Source organism: Macrotis lagotis, chromosome 6 (genome assembly GCF_037893015.1).
Source record: "Macrotis lagotis isolate mMagLag1 chromosome 6, bilby.v1.9.chrom.fasta, whole genome shotgun sequence".
Classification (NCBI taxonomy): domain Eukaryota; kingdom Metazoa; phylum Chordata; class Mammalia; order Peramelemorphia; family Peramelidae; genus Macrotis; species Macrotis lagotis.
In genome coordinates, this window is record NC_133663.1 from 155,118,515 (window position 1) to 155,135,851 (window position 17,337).

The following is a 17,337-nucleotide window of genomic DNA, read 5'->3' on the forward strand; positions in this document are numbered from 1 at the left end:
CTATTCAATAGGTGTAAGGTAGTACCTCAGAACTGTTCCAACCTATATTTCTTCTGTCAATAGGTAGTTAGGACATTTTTAAAAAATAGTCATACATAGGGCAGCTAGGTTGCACAGTGGATAAAGTGCCGGCCCTGGAGTCAGGAATATCTGCATTCAAGTCCAGTCTCAGACACTTAATAATTACCTAGCCATGTAGCCTTGGGCAAGCCACTTTAACCCCATTTGCCTTGCAAAAAAAAAAAAACCTAAAAAATAGTCATACATAGAATTGATAATCTTATCTGAAAACTGTTATTATCTTTTGATCATTTATCAATTGGGAAATTTCCCTTGTGTTTTTCTGACAATGGCTCCATGATATTTGAATTGTTTCTTTCTGACAGTTTGCATATTTTCTCCTTAACTTGAGAGCTCTGAAATTTGACTAAAATATTCTTGTCAGTTTTCATTTTGAGATAATTTTCAGGAGGTGATAGGTGGATTCTTTCAATTTCTACTTTATCCTATGCTTCTAGAATATCAGGACAATTTTCCCTGATTATTTCTAGAAAAATGATGTCTATGCTCTTATAATTTTGTTTATGACTTTCAAGCAGTCCAATAATTTTAAAATCATCTCTTCTAAGTCTGTTTTCCAGGTCATTTGTTTTTCCAGTAGTTATTTGACACTTTCTTCTAGTTTTTCATTCTTTTGGTTTTGTTTCATTGTTTCTTGATTTCTCACAAAGCTTTCCTTGCTCCATTCTAAATTAAGGAATTATTTTCTTCAGTGAGCTTTTGCCTCTCTTTCCATTTGGTCAGTTCTGCCTTATAAAGCATTCTTCTTATTATTGATTTTTTTGGACCTCTTTTTATATTTGGCCCAGTCTGGTTTTTAAGATGTTATTATCTTCAGTATTTTTTTGTATCTCCTTTACCAAGCTGCTGGCTTGGTTTTCATGATTTTCCCAAATACTCTAATTTCTCTTCTCAATTTTTCCTCTGCCTCCCCTACTTGCTTTTCAAAATACTTTTGAGCTCTTTTAAAGTCTGAGCCCTATTTGTATTTTCCTTGGAGGCTTTGTATGTAGGAGCTTTGACTTTGTTATATTCTTCAAGGTATGTGTTTTGATTTTCCATATGACCATTGTAACTGTTTAGAATCAGATTTTTTTTCTTTGCTCATTCCCCTATCCTATGACTAGATTTGAACTCTTTGTTAAGGTGGGCTTTGCTTCCAGTGTGGAAGGTGCACTGTCCCAAACATTTGAGGGTTTTTGTAGCTGTTTTCAGAGCTACTTCTAGGGACCTGAAAGTTTTCAATTCTTTCAGGGTCTTTTGGGAGGTTATGATTACTCTGCTTGTGTGTGCTGTGGTCTGTGGGTGACCACATGCACTCCTTTCTGCCCTAGATCTATATGGAGAGTCCCTGCACCACTTACAAGCTCTGTTGTGCTTCTACTTCTCTTCCTGGGACTGGGACCCCAGATTGGGACCCAGATCTGGGAATGGGAAAAGCCACAGTCCTGCCTCAGGAATAACATGTCTTGTTCTGATCCCCTTACCTTGAAAGGACTGAGAATTCCAGAAATAGCTGCCTCTACTGACTCAGTGACTTCCAAGGTCTGCTCTTGGTCTGCACTAGATTGTATTGCTCTCTCACCTCCATGTAGCAGACCTTTCTTGCTGATCTTCCAGGTTGCCATTCTCTGGGCTGAGAGGTCTGGGAAGCACCACTGCTGCCACTGATCCAGTTGTCCAGCTTCCCATTCCTGGATCTCTGGGGTGGATTTACTTTTAATCAGGACACTGCTCTGTGCTCCTCTCTCACCCTGGTGTAGCATACCCTTCCCACTGATCTTCCAAGCAGTCTTGGGCTGGAAAATTGTTTCACTCAGTCTTTTTGTCAATTCTTCCACTTTAGAATTTGATTAGAGTCATTATTTAGAGGTATTTTGAGTGGTTTGGGAGAGAGCTTGGGCAAATCCTTGCTGGGCTTTGATTAATGCAACCTAACAGTACATGAACTTTTGGAATAACTGAATCACACTGATGGCTTATATTGTTTTTATAGTTGAATTAAAAAAAAACTAGACTTTTTCACAAAAAAAGGACAATTTCTTCCACATTCTGTATTTCTACATTTAATATTTTGAAACTAAGTGTAGAACACTGACATTTTATTCCTCTTATTATCATTACAATTAGTAATAGTTATAAAATAGATAAAATGCATATAATATTATATTCTAGACATTATATTAAACATTTTGCAAATATTATTTTATTTAGTACTTACAAGAACCCTTCATGGTAAATGCTGAGATTATTCCTATTCTATACCTGAGGAAACTGAGGCAGTGACTTGCTTAGTCTTAAGGTCTGAGGCTAAATTTGAACTCAGTTTTTCCTGACTCCAGGTTCAAATCTCTATCTAATATATATCACCAAGTTGTCCTCTATTAAAATCACTTGTTTGTGGAAGCCTTCATTATTGAGAGCCTGTAGATTCTTCCTTTAGTCATCTAACATATTTATATCATTGACAAAAATTATAATTATGACAACTATGTATTTATCCTAGTCATCGATTATATTGCTGAACAATACCAGTTAGTTATGGAGTCTTCTCCTCTCTCCTTTTCTTTTATCTCTTCTTTTCCCTCCTTTCTTCTCTCCTTTCTTTTACCTTCTTTTTTTCCTTTCTCTTTCTTTGTATTCCCTTGGTGATCATCTCTAGTGGGTTCAGGATTCTCTGTTTAAATAACTCTAAAATCTATGTATCCTACACTTTAGTCAACTATTACTAAATTCCTGCCACATGTAAATGTATCTGAAATTCAGCATTTTTTTTCCTCTTTTCCTCCCAAATCCTTCTTTTCTCCAGAATTTCCCATTTCAGCTGATGGTATGACTATTTTTTTAGTTATGGAATTTCCTTGACTTTTCATTTTCTTTCAATCTCTGTATCTAAACATTTACTAAATCTTAGCAATCATACTTCACCAACATTTTTTTCTCTTATTCATTATTTCTCTCTATTCCCACAGCTACTATTTTTCAGGTCCCTCTTACCTTCCACTTGGAATATTGTCATAGCTTTCTATGTCTCACTAACTCCAGTCTCTTCTTTCTTTAGTTTATCTTTCTTTTATGCAATTATTAAATTTATACTTTTCAAATGCACACCAAAAAAATCAAGAATTTGCAGTTAGGAATTAAATTGCAGGACATTTTCCTTTTGTTTTGTTTTTAGCAGATCTACATGAAAAATATAAGACATAGGTGTGCTAAATTTACTATGAAAATCACATGAATAATTTTATTGTATATCTACAATCTAAAAACTTTAGATGACTGAAATTGACCCTGAACAATGTATAACTCTAAAAATCTTTATTTTATTTTATGGATGAGAGCATTTATTGAATGTGATAAATATTTAAGGGCTTCCTTTAGGATAGTTTCAATGCTACCCAATCAAAAGCGCCATACTCCAGTCTTCCCTAAGCTTACTGAGCAATGAAAGCAAGCTGCCTATTAGTGTAATTCTTACCACTCTTTTTTTCTTAAAAAAAAAAAGTTAGAGGGATATTAGTTTGCTTGCTGAAAGACCAAACCTAAAAAATCATTTTATGCCCTTTCAGTAATTATTGAGAAAAATAAAATAATAATATATGTATTTTTTAAAAAAAAAAAACCTCCTAAAAGTACTTGTAAGAAGTTAGTAGAGGTGTTTGTCTTTTAACTTTCCTTATTCAGTACTCAAAGCATTGCTGCTTGTATTGTTCACTTTGGCTTTGTTCTCTACAGAAAGAACTTGGTTTGAAAGGAAATGATTGAGAGTGTTCTCTAAACAGAAACTGGTATATTGTATGATTAAAATGTGAAGGATGAATACTTGGAAGCCTACTTTACTTTCTTCTTCAAATTCACTGCACTTTGACATTCTGCTTGATGCTTCCTTGTTCTTTTAAATCTGAAACTACATTTGAAATGATTTTCTTCCTTAGTTCTTTTCATAAGCTGCTCAGTGAAACTCTTTTACTAATAAGGCTAAAGGTTTAACTTTCAGGAACAGAATTTTGTCATGCAAGCAACTTTGTAGTTAGCCAGCTAAGTGAGTATTTAAGTCTGTTCCAGCAGCCATGGCACATTTGATGAGTGAGCATAGGGATTAGGCAGGCACTGGAAGAAACTCAATAAGCTTGGTGGAAATGGAGAACCAAAAGAGCAACCAAGTCAGAATTTTGACCCCAAATTTAATGTGAAGATGATTAGACTCCTGAATATTTATTTCTATCTAGTGCTATTGTTAATGATGTGGGATACAACAATTAAGTTGCAAATGGCCCCAAATAAAGAATAGTTCAGCATTTGTTGAATCTGAATATAGAGAAGTAACAAAAGACCATAAACAAAATCTGTCCAAGGAAGACAAAGTACAGAAGAGCCATTAAGCTTGCAACAAATGAAGCCTACCATTAGCTGACTTTATTTAAGGAATTTTGTGTGTTTTGGCAGAAGCATTTCCAATGATTGGATGCTCTTAAGGAATTTCAGAGAGATCTCGGTTAATTCTGTCCCTTTTCTCTCACTGTTAACTATTCTTAGCTGTCATTCATTTGTGTCTTTACATGTTGAATTCTTAAAAATATGTTAAAAGTTTAAGTTAAATAATACCTCTTCCATGACAGGGCTCCTCCTGTGGCTTTTTGGAAGTGATTTACCCTCTTCAAAAGGTTGGTACAATGGAAAGAATAGTGTCTCTAGATTAAGAGAATGTGACTTCCAATCCTGACCCTGATGTTTTCTACCCAGGGGACTTTGGATGAATCCCTCAATATCCCTGAACCTCATTGTCCTAATATGCAAGGTGAAGTGATTGAACTAGATGACCTCTGATGTCCCTTCTAATTCTAGATCCTGTTTTCTCACATAGCACTTTAATTCATACTTCTTTTTATGGATTTACTAAGGAATGTTGCGTGTTATATTCATTTGTATCTATTTTGTTTTCCTGCTTAATTGTAGTCTCTATTAGGTGAAGGGATATCTAAACCTTATGTCACATCTAGTACCTAATACAATTATCTATACAAAATAAGACTATAGTAAATATTTGTAAAGTTGAATTTGTCTCTTTTTTTTCAATTAGTCAGACATCTTTCCTGGCATTCATGGTATACTTAGTCCTTTGTAACTTTCTTAATAAGAATAATTTGAGCTTGAGTACAGATCTCAACTTCAGCTTATCTGAAGATAATTTTCATGAATTTCTTACATTTAATTTACTTATTTATCTTCACATTCCTAAAATAGTCTTGTTGTAAACATAAACATAATCTCCCATCCTCCCACAAAGATAGAGAAAGTTCAAGGAAAATAAAGTGAGAGGGGGAAAAAAAGTGTACTTCAGTCTGTGTTCAGATACTATCAGCTCTCTCTAGGATGAATAGCATTCTTTGTTCTAAGTCCATCAGAGAAGTTGCTTCAATGTTTTTCCCCACAGTTGCTATCGCTAGATGTATTTCCTTCCAATCTATTCCTCCCACCCCCATTTAGTCTATTCTCTCTCCTCTGACCCTGTCTCTCCTCAAAAGGGTGTTGTATTTGACTACCCTCTCCCACTATCTTCCATCTCTTCTATCACCTGCTGCCCCCCTCCCCTCCCCCTATCCCCTTTCTCACATCCCTTTCCTTTCCTTTTTCCCTTTAGGGTAAGATAGATTTCCTTACCCCATTGTGTGTGTTACTCCCTCTCTGACTTACTTCTGATGAGAATGAAGGCTCACTTATTCCCCCTCACCTTCATCCCTTCCATTCCATTGCAAAAGCATTTTCTTGCCTCTATGTGTAGTCTTAGCACATTCTTCCTCTCCTTTCCCTTTTCCCCAACAGATTCCTTTCCTGCCTACTGACTTGATCTTTACAATATATTATACCTTCATATTCAACTCTCTCCTGTGCTGTGTCCATATATGTTTTTTTAACTGCTTTAATAAAAAAGAAAATTCATATGAGTTATCAGTATCATCTTCCCATGCAGGAATACATGCAGTTCAACATCATTAAATCCCTTATAATTTGTCCTTCCTATCCACCCTCTCTATGCTTCACCTGTATCCTATACTTGAAGATCAAACCTTCTGTTCACTTCTGGTCATTTCAAAAGGAAAGTCTGATAGTCTCCTATTTCATTGAATTTCCACTTTTCCCCTAATGGAGGATTTTCAGTTCTGCTGGGTAGTTGATTCTCAGTTATAATCCAATCTCTTTTACCTACTAGAATATTATATTTCAAACCCCTGAGCCCTTAGTATAGACACTGCTAAATCATGTATAATTCTGACTGTAGTCCCATGATTTTTGATTTTTGAATTATTTCTTTGTGGCTTGTTGTAATATTTTCTCTTGGATTTGAGAGTTTTGGAATTTGGTTCTAATATTCCTGATAGTTTTTATTTTGGGATCTAATTCAGGAAATGATCAGTAGATTCCCTCAGTTCTTTTTTACCCTCTGTTTCTAGGATATCAAGGCAATTTTCTTGGATAATTTCTTGAAAAATGAAGTCAAGGCTCTTTTCCTTGCCATGACTTTCAGGTAGCCCCAGAGTTTTTAAATTATGTCTCTTGCATCTGTTTTCTACGTCAGTTGTTTTTCCAGTGAGATAATTCACATTTTCTGCTAGTTTTTCATTGTTTTGTTTTATTGTTTCTTGATTTCATACGAAGTCATAAGCTTCCCTTAGATCTATTCTACATTTGAAGGAATTATTTTCTTCAGAGAACTTTTTAATTTCCTTTTCCATTTGGTCAGTTCTCCTTTTTAAGGTATTCTCTTCATTGACCTTCTGGTCTGTTCTTTCCATTTGATCTAAACTAGTTTTTAAGAATTTTTTTAACATGAGTAATTTTTAATTTCCAAATTTTGCTCAAATTAAGATTCTAATTAGTTTCAACATTGGAATCATTGTAAATGTGACAAAATAGAAGTCCCATTACAAATTTATTGAAGTTATATTCATATTCCAATAGATACTGTAAATGACATGAAATGAGGTTAAAATGGTTTTCAAAGATGTTTATTAAATTTTCATGTAGAAAATAATCACTTTTAGTGGCTGAAGAAGGTAAAGACACATATAAGACAATGGATTTGTTATCAAATCCTATACAACTTTAATCTTCATTTATTTTTCTGTAAAGAGATATAAAGTCTCAACAATGTAATAAATTCCCCATTTTTATGTCTTTCTTCTAAAGCATCAACCTTTTCAAGATACTGAATATTACATCTTGAGCCAAATAAACTTTTAACTTCACTTCAGGAACATAAAATGGTGGGCCTGGATGTTTAGTTGGATCATGTGAAAGAGTAGCCAGGAGATAATGAAAGCCTTTTTCCATTAGTAATAACATTAACTTGGCAAACCTTTCTTGGTCATCTGGATTAATAGCAACTAAGGTTCCTCCATCTCAAATTCTGTCAAATTTGCCAACATTAGCCCTGGGAAAGGTCAAAAATACTGCAAGCGATATCTCCTGATGAGCTCTTAAATGCTTAAAGACTTTGGCTCCTGAAATTCCTGCAACTAATTCTTCTGTATAAGACTGATTCAGTCCAGTAAAAAATTCCCATATGATCAGTTCACTGATTTCTACTCCAACTACACTATGGTCCAGGTCAGCAAACCACTTCATTTCAACTGCTTTTCCACAAAGAGGGGAAAAATGCCCTGAATCCATTTCTGCCATCAAGAAATGTATTCATGTGTTTCTTTAATAACTTATTTCCATGTTCTTGATGAAATCCAATATTATGCATTTTCCATTTTTCATGGCAATAATCAAGAGTTAGTGTGATGTTTTGCAGTTCCTCAAGAGCAGAATGATCCTGCTTCAGCTGCTGAACCATCTATAATTTCTGAGTAGATAAGTTCACAAATCAGGAACTTCTTGTAGTCTCCTATTTAGGGACTCTCCCACAGCCCTAGGCCAAGGAAGACAAAAATTCAAATACTAATTCAAATCCAACCTCAAACCTAAGATGTTATTTTCTTCAGTATTTTTTGTATCTCCTTCACCAAGATACTGAATTATTTTCATGATTTTCCTGATTGTTCTCATTTCTCTTACCATTTTTTTCTCTACCTCCCTTGATTTTCAAAGTCTTTTCTGAGCTCTTTCATAGACAAAGACAGATTGATAGTTTTCTTGGAGGCTTTGGATACAGAAACTTTGACCTTGACATCTGAGTGTACATTTTGATCCTCCATGGGACCAAAGTAATTGTCTAGGATCAGATTTTTTTTCTTCTGTTGTTTGCTCATTTCATTCATAAAGACTATAACCTGATTTTAGTGTTTTGTTAAGGGGGGTTCTGCTTCCAAGGAGGAGAATGCACTTTCCCAAGCTTTTAATGGTTTTTGGGACACCTTTCCCAGGGACCTCAATTCCTTCAAGGTCTTATGAGATCTGACTGCTCTCCCACTCTGTGCTCTGGTCTATGGATGAACCTAAGCACTCCCCTCTGACCTGTAGCTGTGAGGAAGCTCCCTGTTCTGCTATGGTAGTATGGGGCCCCATATTGCAACTTGGATCTGAGTATGGACAAAACAACAGAGTCCTGCCCCAGGAATAACAGAGAGACCTCTGCAGTCTCCCCCAACTCCCTTATAATCCACAGGCAGAGTATTCTGCTGAGTGACTCCACAGATCTGCTTCTGGTTCCTGGGCTGGGGCTGCACTGAGACTTGTGCTCACCTGAGCTTCATTGTCACTCTACTGTGGCAGAATTTTCCTGTTGAACTTCCAAGTTGTCCTTGACATTCTCTGGGTTGAGAGATCTGGAAACTGCCCCAGCTGCCTTGGATTCAGGTGCCCCCAGAGACCCAGGCACCTGCAGGCTGTTCCTGGATGACTGGAGCTGATTCTCTCCAGCTTTAGCCTTTCCAATCCTTCCCATGGTTCTTCCAAGTTTTCTTGGACTAGAATATTGTTTCACACAATCTATCTGTGAGTTTTGCTACTCTAGAATTTGATTAGAGTCATAATTTAAAGGCATTTGAAGTGGTCTGGGTTAGAGCTTCTTGGAATTACTTCCTTGACTCTTCCATCTTGGCTCCTCCTCAGATAATCCTATCTTCTATCTCTGTCATCTTCATAAATTTCTTAACTGGGGAAAAAAAATCATCCAAAAGATAGCAAATATTTTGATGGTGAGTTTAGTTAGTTCAGATTTCAGTTAAAAAGCTATCACTGAGTCTGTACTTCAAGAATTGATAGCTCTTTAAAACCTTCCAGAGTCTTTGTTCTTTATAGCATAGCCTTGAGAATGCATTTATGTCCATGTTATAGTTGAGGAGGACTTCAGCTGCAGTATGATAAAGGAAATAAAGACCTTTGTTTTTGAGAAACTTCTAAATTTGATGAAGAATTCAGCTTGAATATACATAAAATATTTAAGAAAGCAAATCAGTAAATGTGTACATAAGGACTATCCAAAATATAGCCTGGGGACCACATATAACTGGCAGTGTGATTTCATGCAGCCCTGAGTGAAAAAATAAAGTAATAATTTGCATGGAATGTGTATTAGATTTTTTAATTCCATCACTAAAAAAAATTCATTGATGTTAATTTTATTTGGTGTTTTTAAGCAGTATTACAGCCAGAACATATCACATGGAGCTTTCATTAGATCTGTGGGATGCTTTCTATCTGTAGGATGCAGACCAGTCAGTATGCACCTACCTTCATACTGATGTGCTGTTGTTGCTTCGTTGTTTTGTCTTTGCTTTTGTTTTTCACACCTTCACCTATAGTATTGACAACATGTGTTCCTCCACTTTTTAAGAAGTTAAGAGGAACTCTTTTATATGCAAGAACCTTGGTCCTGGAGACCTTGGGTAGCTCGATGTTTGCTGAACTCAGAGACTGTATTTTTAATTCTGCGTACCAGCCTCAAATAATTATTTTAATGTGACTCTAACATAACCTAAGGTTGGTTAGATCAAAGGGAATACAAGCATGAACAGGGATGTGGTAGACTTAGTCTAAGAAGATTCTGTATAGGAGACTAGTTTTGAATTTGAAGTTGACAGCAAAAAAGAATAGCACATAGAGTAGATGTTTGTGAAAGAGAATGAATCAGCTGTAAGACTGATTGTATCAGAATTTTTAACTAAGATTTAATTGAAAGCATAATTAGATATCCTTAGAAAGAGATTAGAAGTCATTTTAATCATTTTTACTTTTCTTTTTTGAGTCTATTAACTTATTTTAAGATGTGAAAATTCTATTAGAAAAAGTAAGGGAATATAGGCAATGAATGTAGATCAATTATTCTGTCCTTTGGGATATATCCCCATGGCAATATAGGATTTTAAAAAAAAATATTTTTCCCTAATTATACATTAAAATAAATTTTTAACATTAAAAATACTTTTGAGTCCCAAATTCTATCCCTCCATTCCTTCCCCTCTGAGAAGGCAATTCAATATATGTTGTACATCTGTGATCATGTAAAACATTTTCATATTTTCCATTTTGTACAATGAAAATAAAACAAAGAAAATGAAAAATAGCAAGCCTCAGGCTGTATTCATACAGCATTATTCCTTTCTCTGGAGGTGGATGGCCTGCTTCATTGTTGGTTCTTTGGATTATCTTGGATCATTGTATTGCTGAGAGTAGTTAAGTCATTCATAATTCTTAATTGTACAATGTTGTTATTAATGTATATAGTTTTCTTCTAGTTCTACTCACTTCACTTTACATCAGTTCAATGAAGTCTTTTCAAGTTTTTTCTGAAATCATCTTGGTCGCCATTCCTTATAGTATAATAATATTCCCTCACAGTCATATACCACAACTTGTTTAACTATTCTGCAATTGATGTGCATCCCTTCAATGTCCAATTCTTAGTTGCTATAAATATCTTTGTACCAATAGATCCTCCTTCTACTTGTAATTTTTTAATGTATTTGTGACCCAGAATTGGTATTGCTGGATCAAAGGGCATTCACGGTTTTATAGCTTTTTTGTATAGTTTCAGAATGCTTGGATGTTCAAATCTAGCCTTAGATACTAAATATTTATTTAATTTGCACGACCTTGGGCAAGTCATTTAACCCTATTGCTTTGTTAAAAAAAACAAAAAAATGCATGTTAGAAGTAATACTAATTTTCTGGGGGCAGCTATATAGTGCAGTGGATAGAGTACTGGCCCTGGAGTCAGGAGGATCTGTTTCAAATGTGGACTCAGACACTTAATAATTGCCCAGCTGTGTGACCTTGGGTAATTCACTCATAACCCCATTGCCTTAAATAAATAAAACTTTAAAAAAAAGTGCAGTTTAAAAAAATGTAATACTAATATTTTCTAAATCATTATATGCTATTGTGGTGAATAAAATATAAATTTATTTGACTTTATATAGTTTCTCAATTGATGGTTGATAATAGTACAACTACTATTATGAGGGAGCCAATAAAATATTTTTAAAAATAAGTCCCAATATTCAAAAATATTGGCAAATACTAGTATAAAATAATTTTTCTAGAGTTTTGGAATTTTATTCTGTAGTTATCTTCAGTTCTCATTTTCTCATTTATTTTTGTAAATGCTTAAATCTGCACTAGCCTCAGTGCTGTTGCAAGTTATCTTTCAAAATACTAAGTATGTCTCTGTGGAGAGTGACACTTTGAAGATTTTTTCTAATGAAAGAAATTGTTTTTAGATATTTGAAGTCATATATCTGTTATTTATATATTTTTATAAGTCAAGAAATGTTGGGAAATTATTGGTATTTGTTTTACATTATATAATAAATTCCTGATTAACTGGGAACAAAATAAGAAGAAAACTTTTAATAGTTCTTTAAACTGATAGGTTAAATTACAATTCTGAACTGTCATCCCTCCAATAATGTAAATCATATAAACTGTTCAGAGGACCAGGTGCCTTCTGAGTTGAACAATGGCTCAGAAAGGTAGTGGAGGAGGAAGAAGGAATTAGATGGCACCAAATGATGATGGTGAAGGATGGAGGAAGAAAAGAAACCTGAGACCTTAACAATCTGCATATAAAGACTGGGGCTGTCTACACTTTCCCAAATAGTTTTCAGACTTCATGTTTCATACCATGATTTTTCCACTCCCATTAAGGTTGTCTGGTGTTCATTTATAGCCAAGGTTATGTAGAATAATCATGTTATAGGAATTAGAAGGAATTTATTCATTATAGGGCTCACATTCTTCCTATTGATAGTACTAACCTGAGGGGGGTGGAGCCAAGATGACAGCATGAAGGGATCAAGTCTTAGGAGCTCTCTGATAAAACTCATAAGCTAAGGACTCTAACTAAACTTTCGAGAGACAGAACCCACAAAGGGACCCAGTGAGGCAGTTCTCCTACTCAAGATAACCTGGAAAAGAGCAGAAAGGCTCTGTTCCCCCGGGTGGGAGGGGCAGCCTGCCAGAGGGGTGGTCCACCAGAGAGAAAGAACTTCAGCCTCCTGGAGGGAGCCCCAGGGTGCTGGGAGCCACTGATCACAGCAGGGGGGAGTCTCCTGAGTTGCACCCCGGGGAGCACTGGGCACAAAGTGGGGGAACAGTGGGGGACCTCTGACAGAGTGAGCACATGGAGCTCAGCCCTCAGGGCACACAGCCAGCAGCTTAGTCTTTCCCCAGCCCTGACCCAGGAAACAGAAGCGGGCAGAGCTGGTAAGCAGGAGCCTCCAGGGCATGAGCCCATTGAGCTGAGGGAGGGGAGTGAAGAGAGACCGCAGAGTTCTTCTGTCCTCTGCCTCAGGAACAGGACTCTGGGGCTCTGACCACATTCAGATCCTAATTGCAGTCTAGGCCTCCCCAATAGAACAACAGGGCCCCCCCCCACCTTGCCCTGTGGCAGAGGGGGGGGCGCATATGGTCATTCACAGACCAAGAGGGAGGACAGAGCCTCACACACTGAGACCCTTGTGGGAGTGCCCCAAAAGCTCGGAAAGCACCCCAAAACCAGGCCCAGGCTGGGAAAATGAGCAAGCAGAGAAACAAAAGGAAGACTATTGAGAAATATTTTGCAAATGAGCCCAAGAAGGATCAAAATACTCAGTCTGAAGATAAGGAAGCACAAGCTCCTGCATCTAAAGACTCCAAGAAAAACAGAAATTGGGATCAGGCTATGACAGAGCTCAAAAAAGACTGAAAATCCAATGTGGGAGTTGGAAGAAAAACTGGGAAAAGAAAGGAGAGAGATGCAGGAAAAACAAGAAAATGAAGTCAGCAGCTTAATTAAGGAAATCCAAAAAAATGCTGAAGAAAATAGCATGCTAAAAACCAGCTTCGGTCAAATGGATAAAACAGTTCAAAAAGTTATTGAGGAGAAGAATGCTTTAAAAAAGCAAAATTGGCCAGATGGAAAAAGAGATAAGAAAACTCTCTGAGGAGAACAAATCCTTCAGACAAAGAATAGAATTCAGGGAGACTGATGAATTTACCAGAAATCAGGAATCAATACTTCAAAACCAAAAAAAATGAAAAATTAGAAGAAAATGTGAAATATCTCATTGAAAAAGAACTGATATGGAAAACAGACTTAGGAAAGATAATTTAAAAATTATTGGAATACCTGAAAGTCATGATCAGGAAAAGAGCCTTGACATCATTTTCAAAGAATTACTACAGGAAAATTGCCCTGATATTCTAGAAGCAGAGGGCAAAATAGAAATGGAGAGAATCCACCGACCCCCGCGAGAAAGAGATCCCAAAAAACCAACCCCTAGGAATATTATAGCCAAGTTCCAGAACTCCCAAGTCAAAGAGAAAATATTACAAGCAGCCAGAAGGACACAGTTCAAATATCGTGGAGCTGCTTTCAGGATCACACAGGACTTAGCAGCAACTACATTGGAAGCTGGTAGGGCTTGGAATATAATATACCGGGAGGCAAAAGAGCTTAGAATGCAGCCAAGAATGAACTACCCAGCAAGGCTGAATGTCCTCTTCTAGGGAAAGAAGATGGACTTTCAATGAACCAGGGGAATTTCAAATGTTCCTTTTGGAATGGCCAGAGCTGAACAGAAGGTTTGATCTTCAGATACAGGACTCAGGTGAAGCATGGAGATTGGAGGAGAGGGGGGAAATATGAGGGACTTAATGAGGATGAACTGCATGTATAGAAAAATGATGCTGATAATATTCATATGAACCTTCTCAGTTAATAGCAGGTAGGGGGAGCTTTTATAGTTGAAGCACACAAGAAAGCTGAATTTGAAGATAAAATATGGTGTAAAAATGGAGTCAATAGAAAAAAAGGGAAATGGAATGGGAGAAAGAAAAAGGAGAGGGGGAATAGTCCAAGATATTTCACATAATAAGATTTTTTTTATTACAATGAGCCATTGCAATGATATGGAAGGGGGGAGGCAAGGGGAATGATATGGAAGGGGAATGAGGCAACCTTTGCTCTCATCAGAGGTGGCTAGGAGAGGAAACAGCAAATATACTCAATGGGGTATAGACATCTGGAGTAAGAAGGAGGGGGGATCAGGGGGAAGGGGTGGGGATGTGAATAAAGGAGGAGAGGATGGACCATGGGGGAGAGTGATCAGATATAACACATTTTCTTTTTTTACTTCTTGCAAGAGGCTGGGATTGGAAGGCCTGCCCAGGACCATAGGGCCAGGTGGATTTTGGGCCTAAGGGGTGGTATGGGGGCTCAGAGCTTCTTGGCCCCAGGACCAGGGATCTGTCTGCTGAGCCACTCAGTGACCCTACAGCAGAGTCAGAGTGAAAGGAGAGAGAAAATATAGTATACAGTAGTGGAGAAATAAGAAGGGAGGGAGTTGCGATCAGCAATGGCAACGTTGGAAAAATATGGAAGTAACTTTTGTGATGGACTTATCATAAAGAATGTGATCCACCCATGACAGAGTTGTTGGTGTTGGAACAAAGACTGAAGCACATTTTTTGTTATTATTATTTGGGGGAGGGTGCAGGGCAAGTGGGGCTGGGTGGCCTGCCTGGGGTCACATAGCAGGATGATCTTTGGGTTTCTGAGGCCGGATTTGGACCCAGGTGCTCCTGGCTCAAGGGCCAATGCTCTGTCTGCCACCCAGCCACCCCTACTATTATTACTATTTTATTTTATTTTGGGTCTTTTTTTTTCTCTTCTTTTTGGTTTTTGCAGGGCAGTGGGGATCGGGTGGCTTGCATGTCACATGGCTGGGTGATTGTTGGGTTTACAAGGCTGGATATGGACTTGGGTACTCGTGGCTCCAGGGCTGGTGCTTTGTCCATTGTGCCACCTGGCCATACCTACAATTATTACTATTATTTTTTAAATTTATTTTTTTTCTCTCCCCTTTACTTTTTTCGCCCAAGCAAGTCTATCTATATTCATGGGGGGGAGGGGTATTTTGTTTACTTGTAAACAAGAATATTTTATTAATGTAAAAAGATTTGTACAAAATGAGAATAAAAAATAAAAATAAATAAAAATAAAAAAAAAATAAAATAAAAGATAGTGCTAACCCTTTGGTGTGGATCACCAAATAAAAATTTTAAACTCTTGTGGTTTGTATTACAAATATTGAGTTCTAATTCTTTTGAAATTGGTAATTTACAAATTATATCTTCAGAGAACTATAGAATTGCAAGGAACCTTATCAAATTAGTAGTCTAACTCCTTCAGTTAATAAGTGAGGGAACTGAACCTGAAATGAGGACTGAGGTGACATTTCCAAGTCAGACAACTACAAAGTGGAAGAACTCAGTCATGAACTCAGGCTTTCTGACTATCTGTTCTGGGTTCTTGCCACACTGGTATGTGTGGTTACCACACACACATAGTGGTTATACATGCATCCCTACAAATGATAAGAAACATATAATAGAGGAATTTTTTTCCAGATTATCTAATTAAACAAATTCCTGAACTAGTCTTTATAAAATATATAATTTGCTATATATTTTGTGATTCATGTCTGGTCTTTGGAAGTGTAGAAGTCAGAGTATTCAAAGGGCCATAGAAAATAGGAGGGAAGTATAAGCTCATAGGTCACTTTTTCCTAAGAGTAGTCCTTCTCCAGGGATATCTCAAGATTATTAAAAAGACCTCTACAGGACTGGTATAAGAATAAAAGGATCACAATTATGTTTACTTTAAGATCCTACAGAAATAGAGTCACTTATCTGTCTGTCTATCTATAAATGTCTACATGGATGTTCATATATAAGTATACATGTAAAATGAATGTCTGTGTGTGTGTGTGCGTGTGTGTGTACAGTTGGTTGGTTCTTACCCTTCATTTTTGATGAAGACCAAACCGACAGCACTATGTTTGAGACAAATTATATAATGTGCCTGACTATAACTGATCATACCAATACAAGACCAGAATAATCTACCACAGGTTGGACACAAATAGTCCATGTGAACATCTGGGGTAGGAACTCTAAACTTATGGATGTCACATTTTCTTTGAGCTGCTTCAATTCTGTGTTCCTCTTAGAGTGCACCACCTTCTCTGATGAGGGCACACTTTGCTGGGTGGTCCTGTGCTAGTGTCTCACATGCTGTACAATCAATTCTAAAGTTCTTCAATGAGACCTTCAGAGTGTCTCGGTATCATTTCTTCTGACCTACTAGAACACTTGCCCTGTGTAAGTTCTCCATAAAAATAGTGTGGTTTTTTTTTTGGCAAGTGTACATCTGGCATTTTAGCAATGTGTCCAACTCATTGTAGTTGCACTCTCAGTAGTCATGTTGGAATGGTAGGCAGTTAAGCTCGAGAAAGGACCTCAGTGTCTAGAATCTTCTCCTGCCAGGTGATCTTCAGAATCTTCCTAAGACAATTTATGTGGAAGCTATTTGGTTTCCTGGCTTGGTGCTGTCCAGGTTTCACAGGCATATAGCAATGAGTTCAGCACAATGGCTCTGTAAGACCTTCAGTTTGGTAGTTATTCCAGTATTTCTTTTCTCTGTCATGTAGGGTGTATGGTAGACTTAATCTAAGAAGATTCTATGTAGGAAACTTGTTTTGAATTTGAAGCTGACAGCAAAAGAGAACAATACCATGTAGGAAGACTAAATTAGAGAGGATGGTTGTGAAAGAGAATGAATCAGCTGTAAGATTGAATGTATCAGAATTTTTAACTAAGATTTAGCTGGAGGAAAGGATAATTAACTATCTTCACTAGTCTTCCTTGAACACACCCTACAGGTTGAGGGTGACAGAGGGAGTCTCAAACTCATTGGTGGGGGCGGGCAGTGTCTACCCCAAGCATGTGAAGTCTTCCACTGGTGAATGGGCAGAGGAGAACAATTTATTCTCCTCTGAAGCTGAAGCA

General features: G+C 36.9%; 1 protein-coding gene and 1 pseudogene across 5 annotated transcripts in view; one reads left to right on the forward strand and one right to left on the reverse strand.

The window, feature by feature from the left end:
• The window catches only part of GPC5 (glypican 5), a 2,040,883-nt gene that overhangs the window by 217,151 nt on the left and 1,806,395 nt on the right, over positions 1 to 17,337 (forward strand). The window lies entirely within an intron of this gene.
• On the reverse strand, positions 7,176 to 7,900 carry LOC141491510 (thiopurine S-methyltransferase pseudogene; annotated as a pseudogene).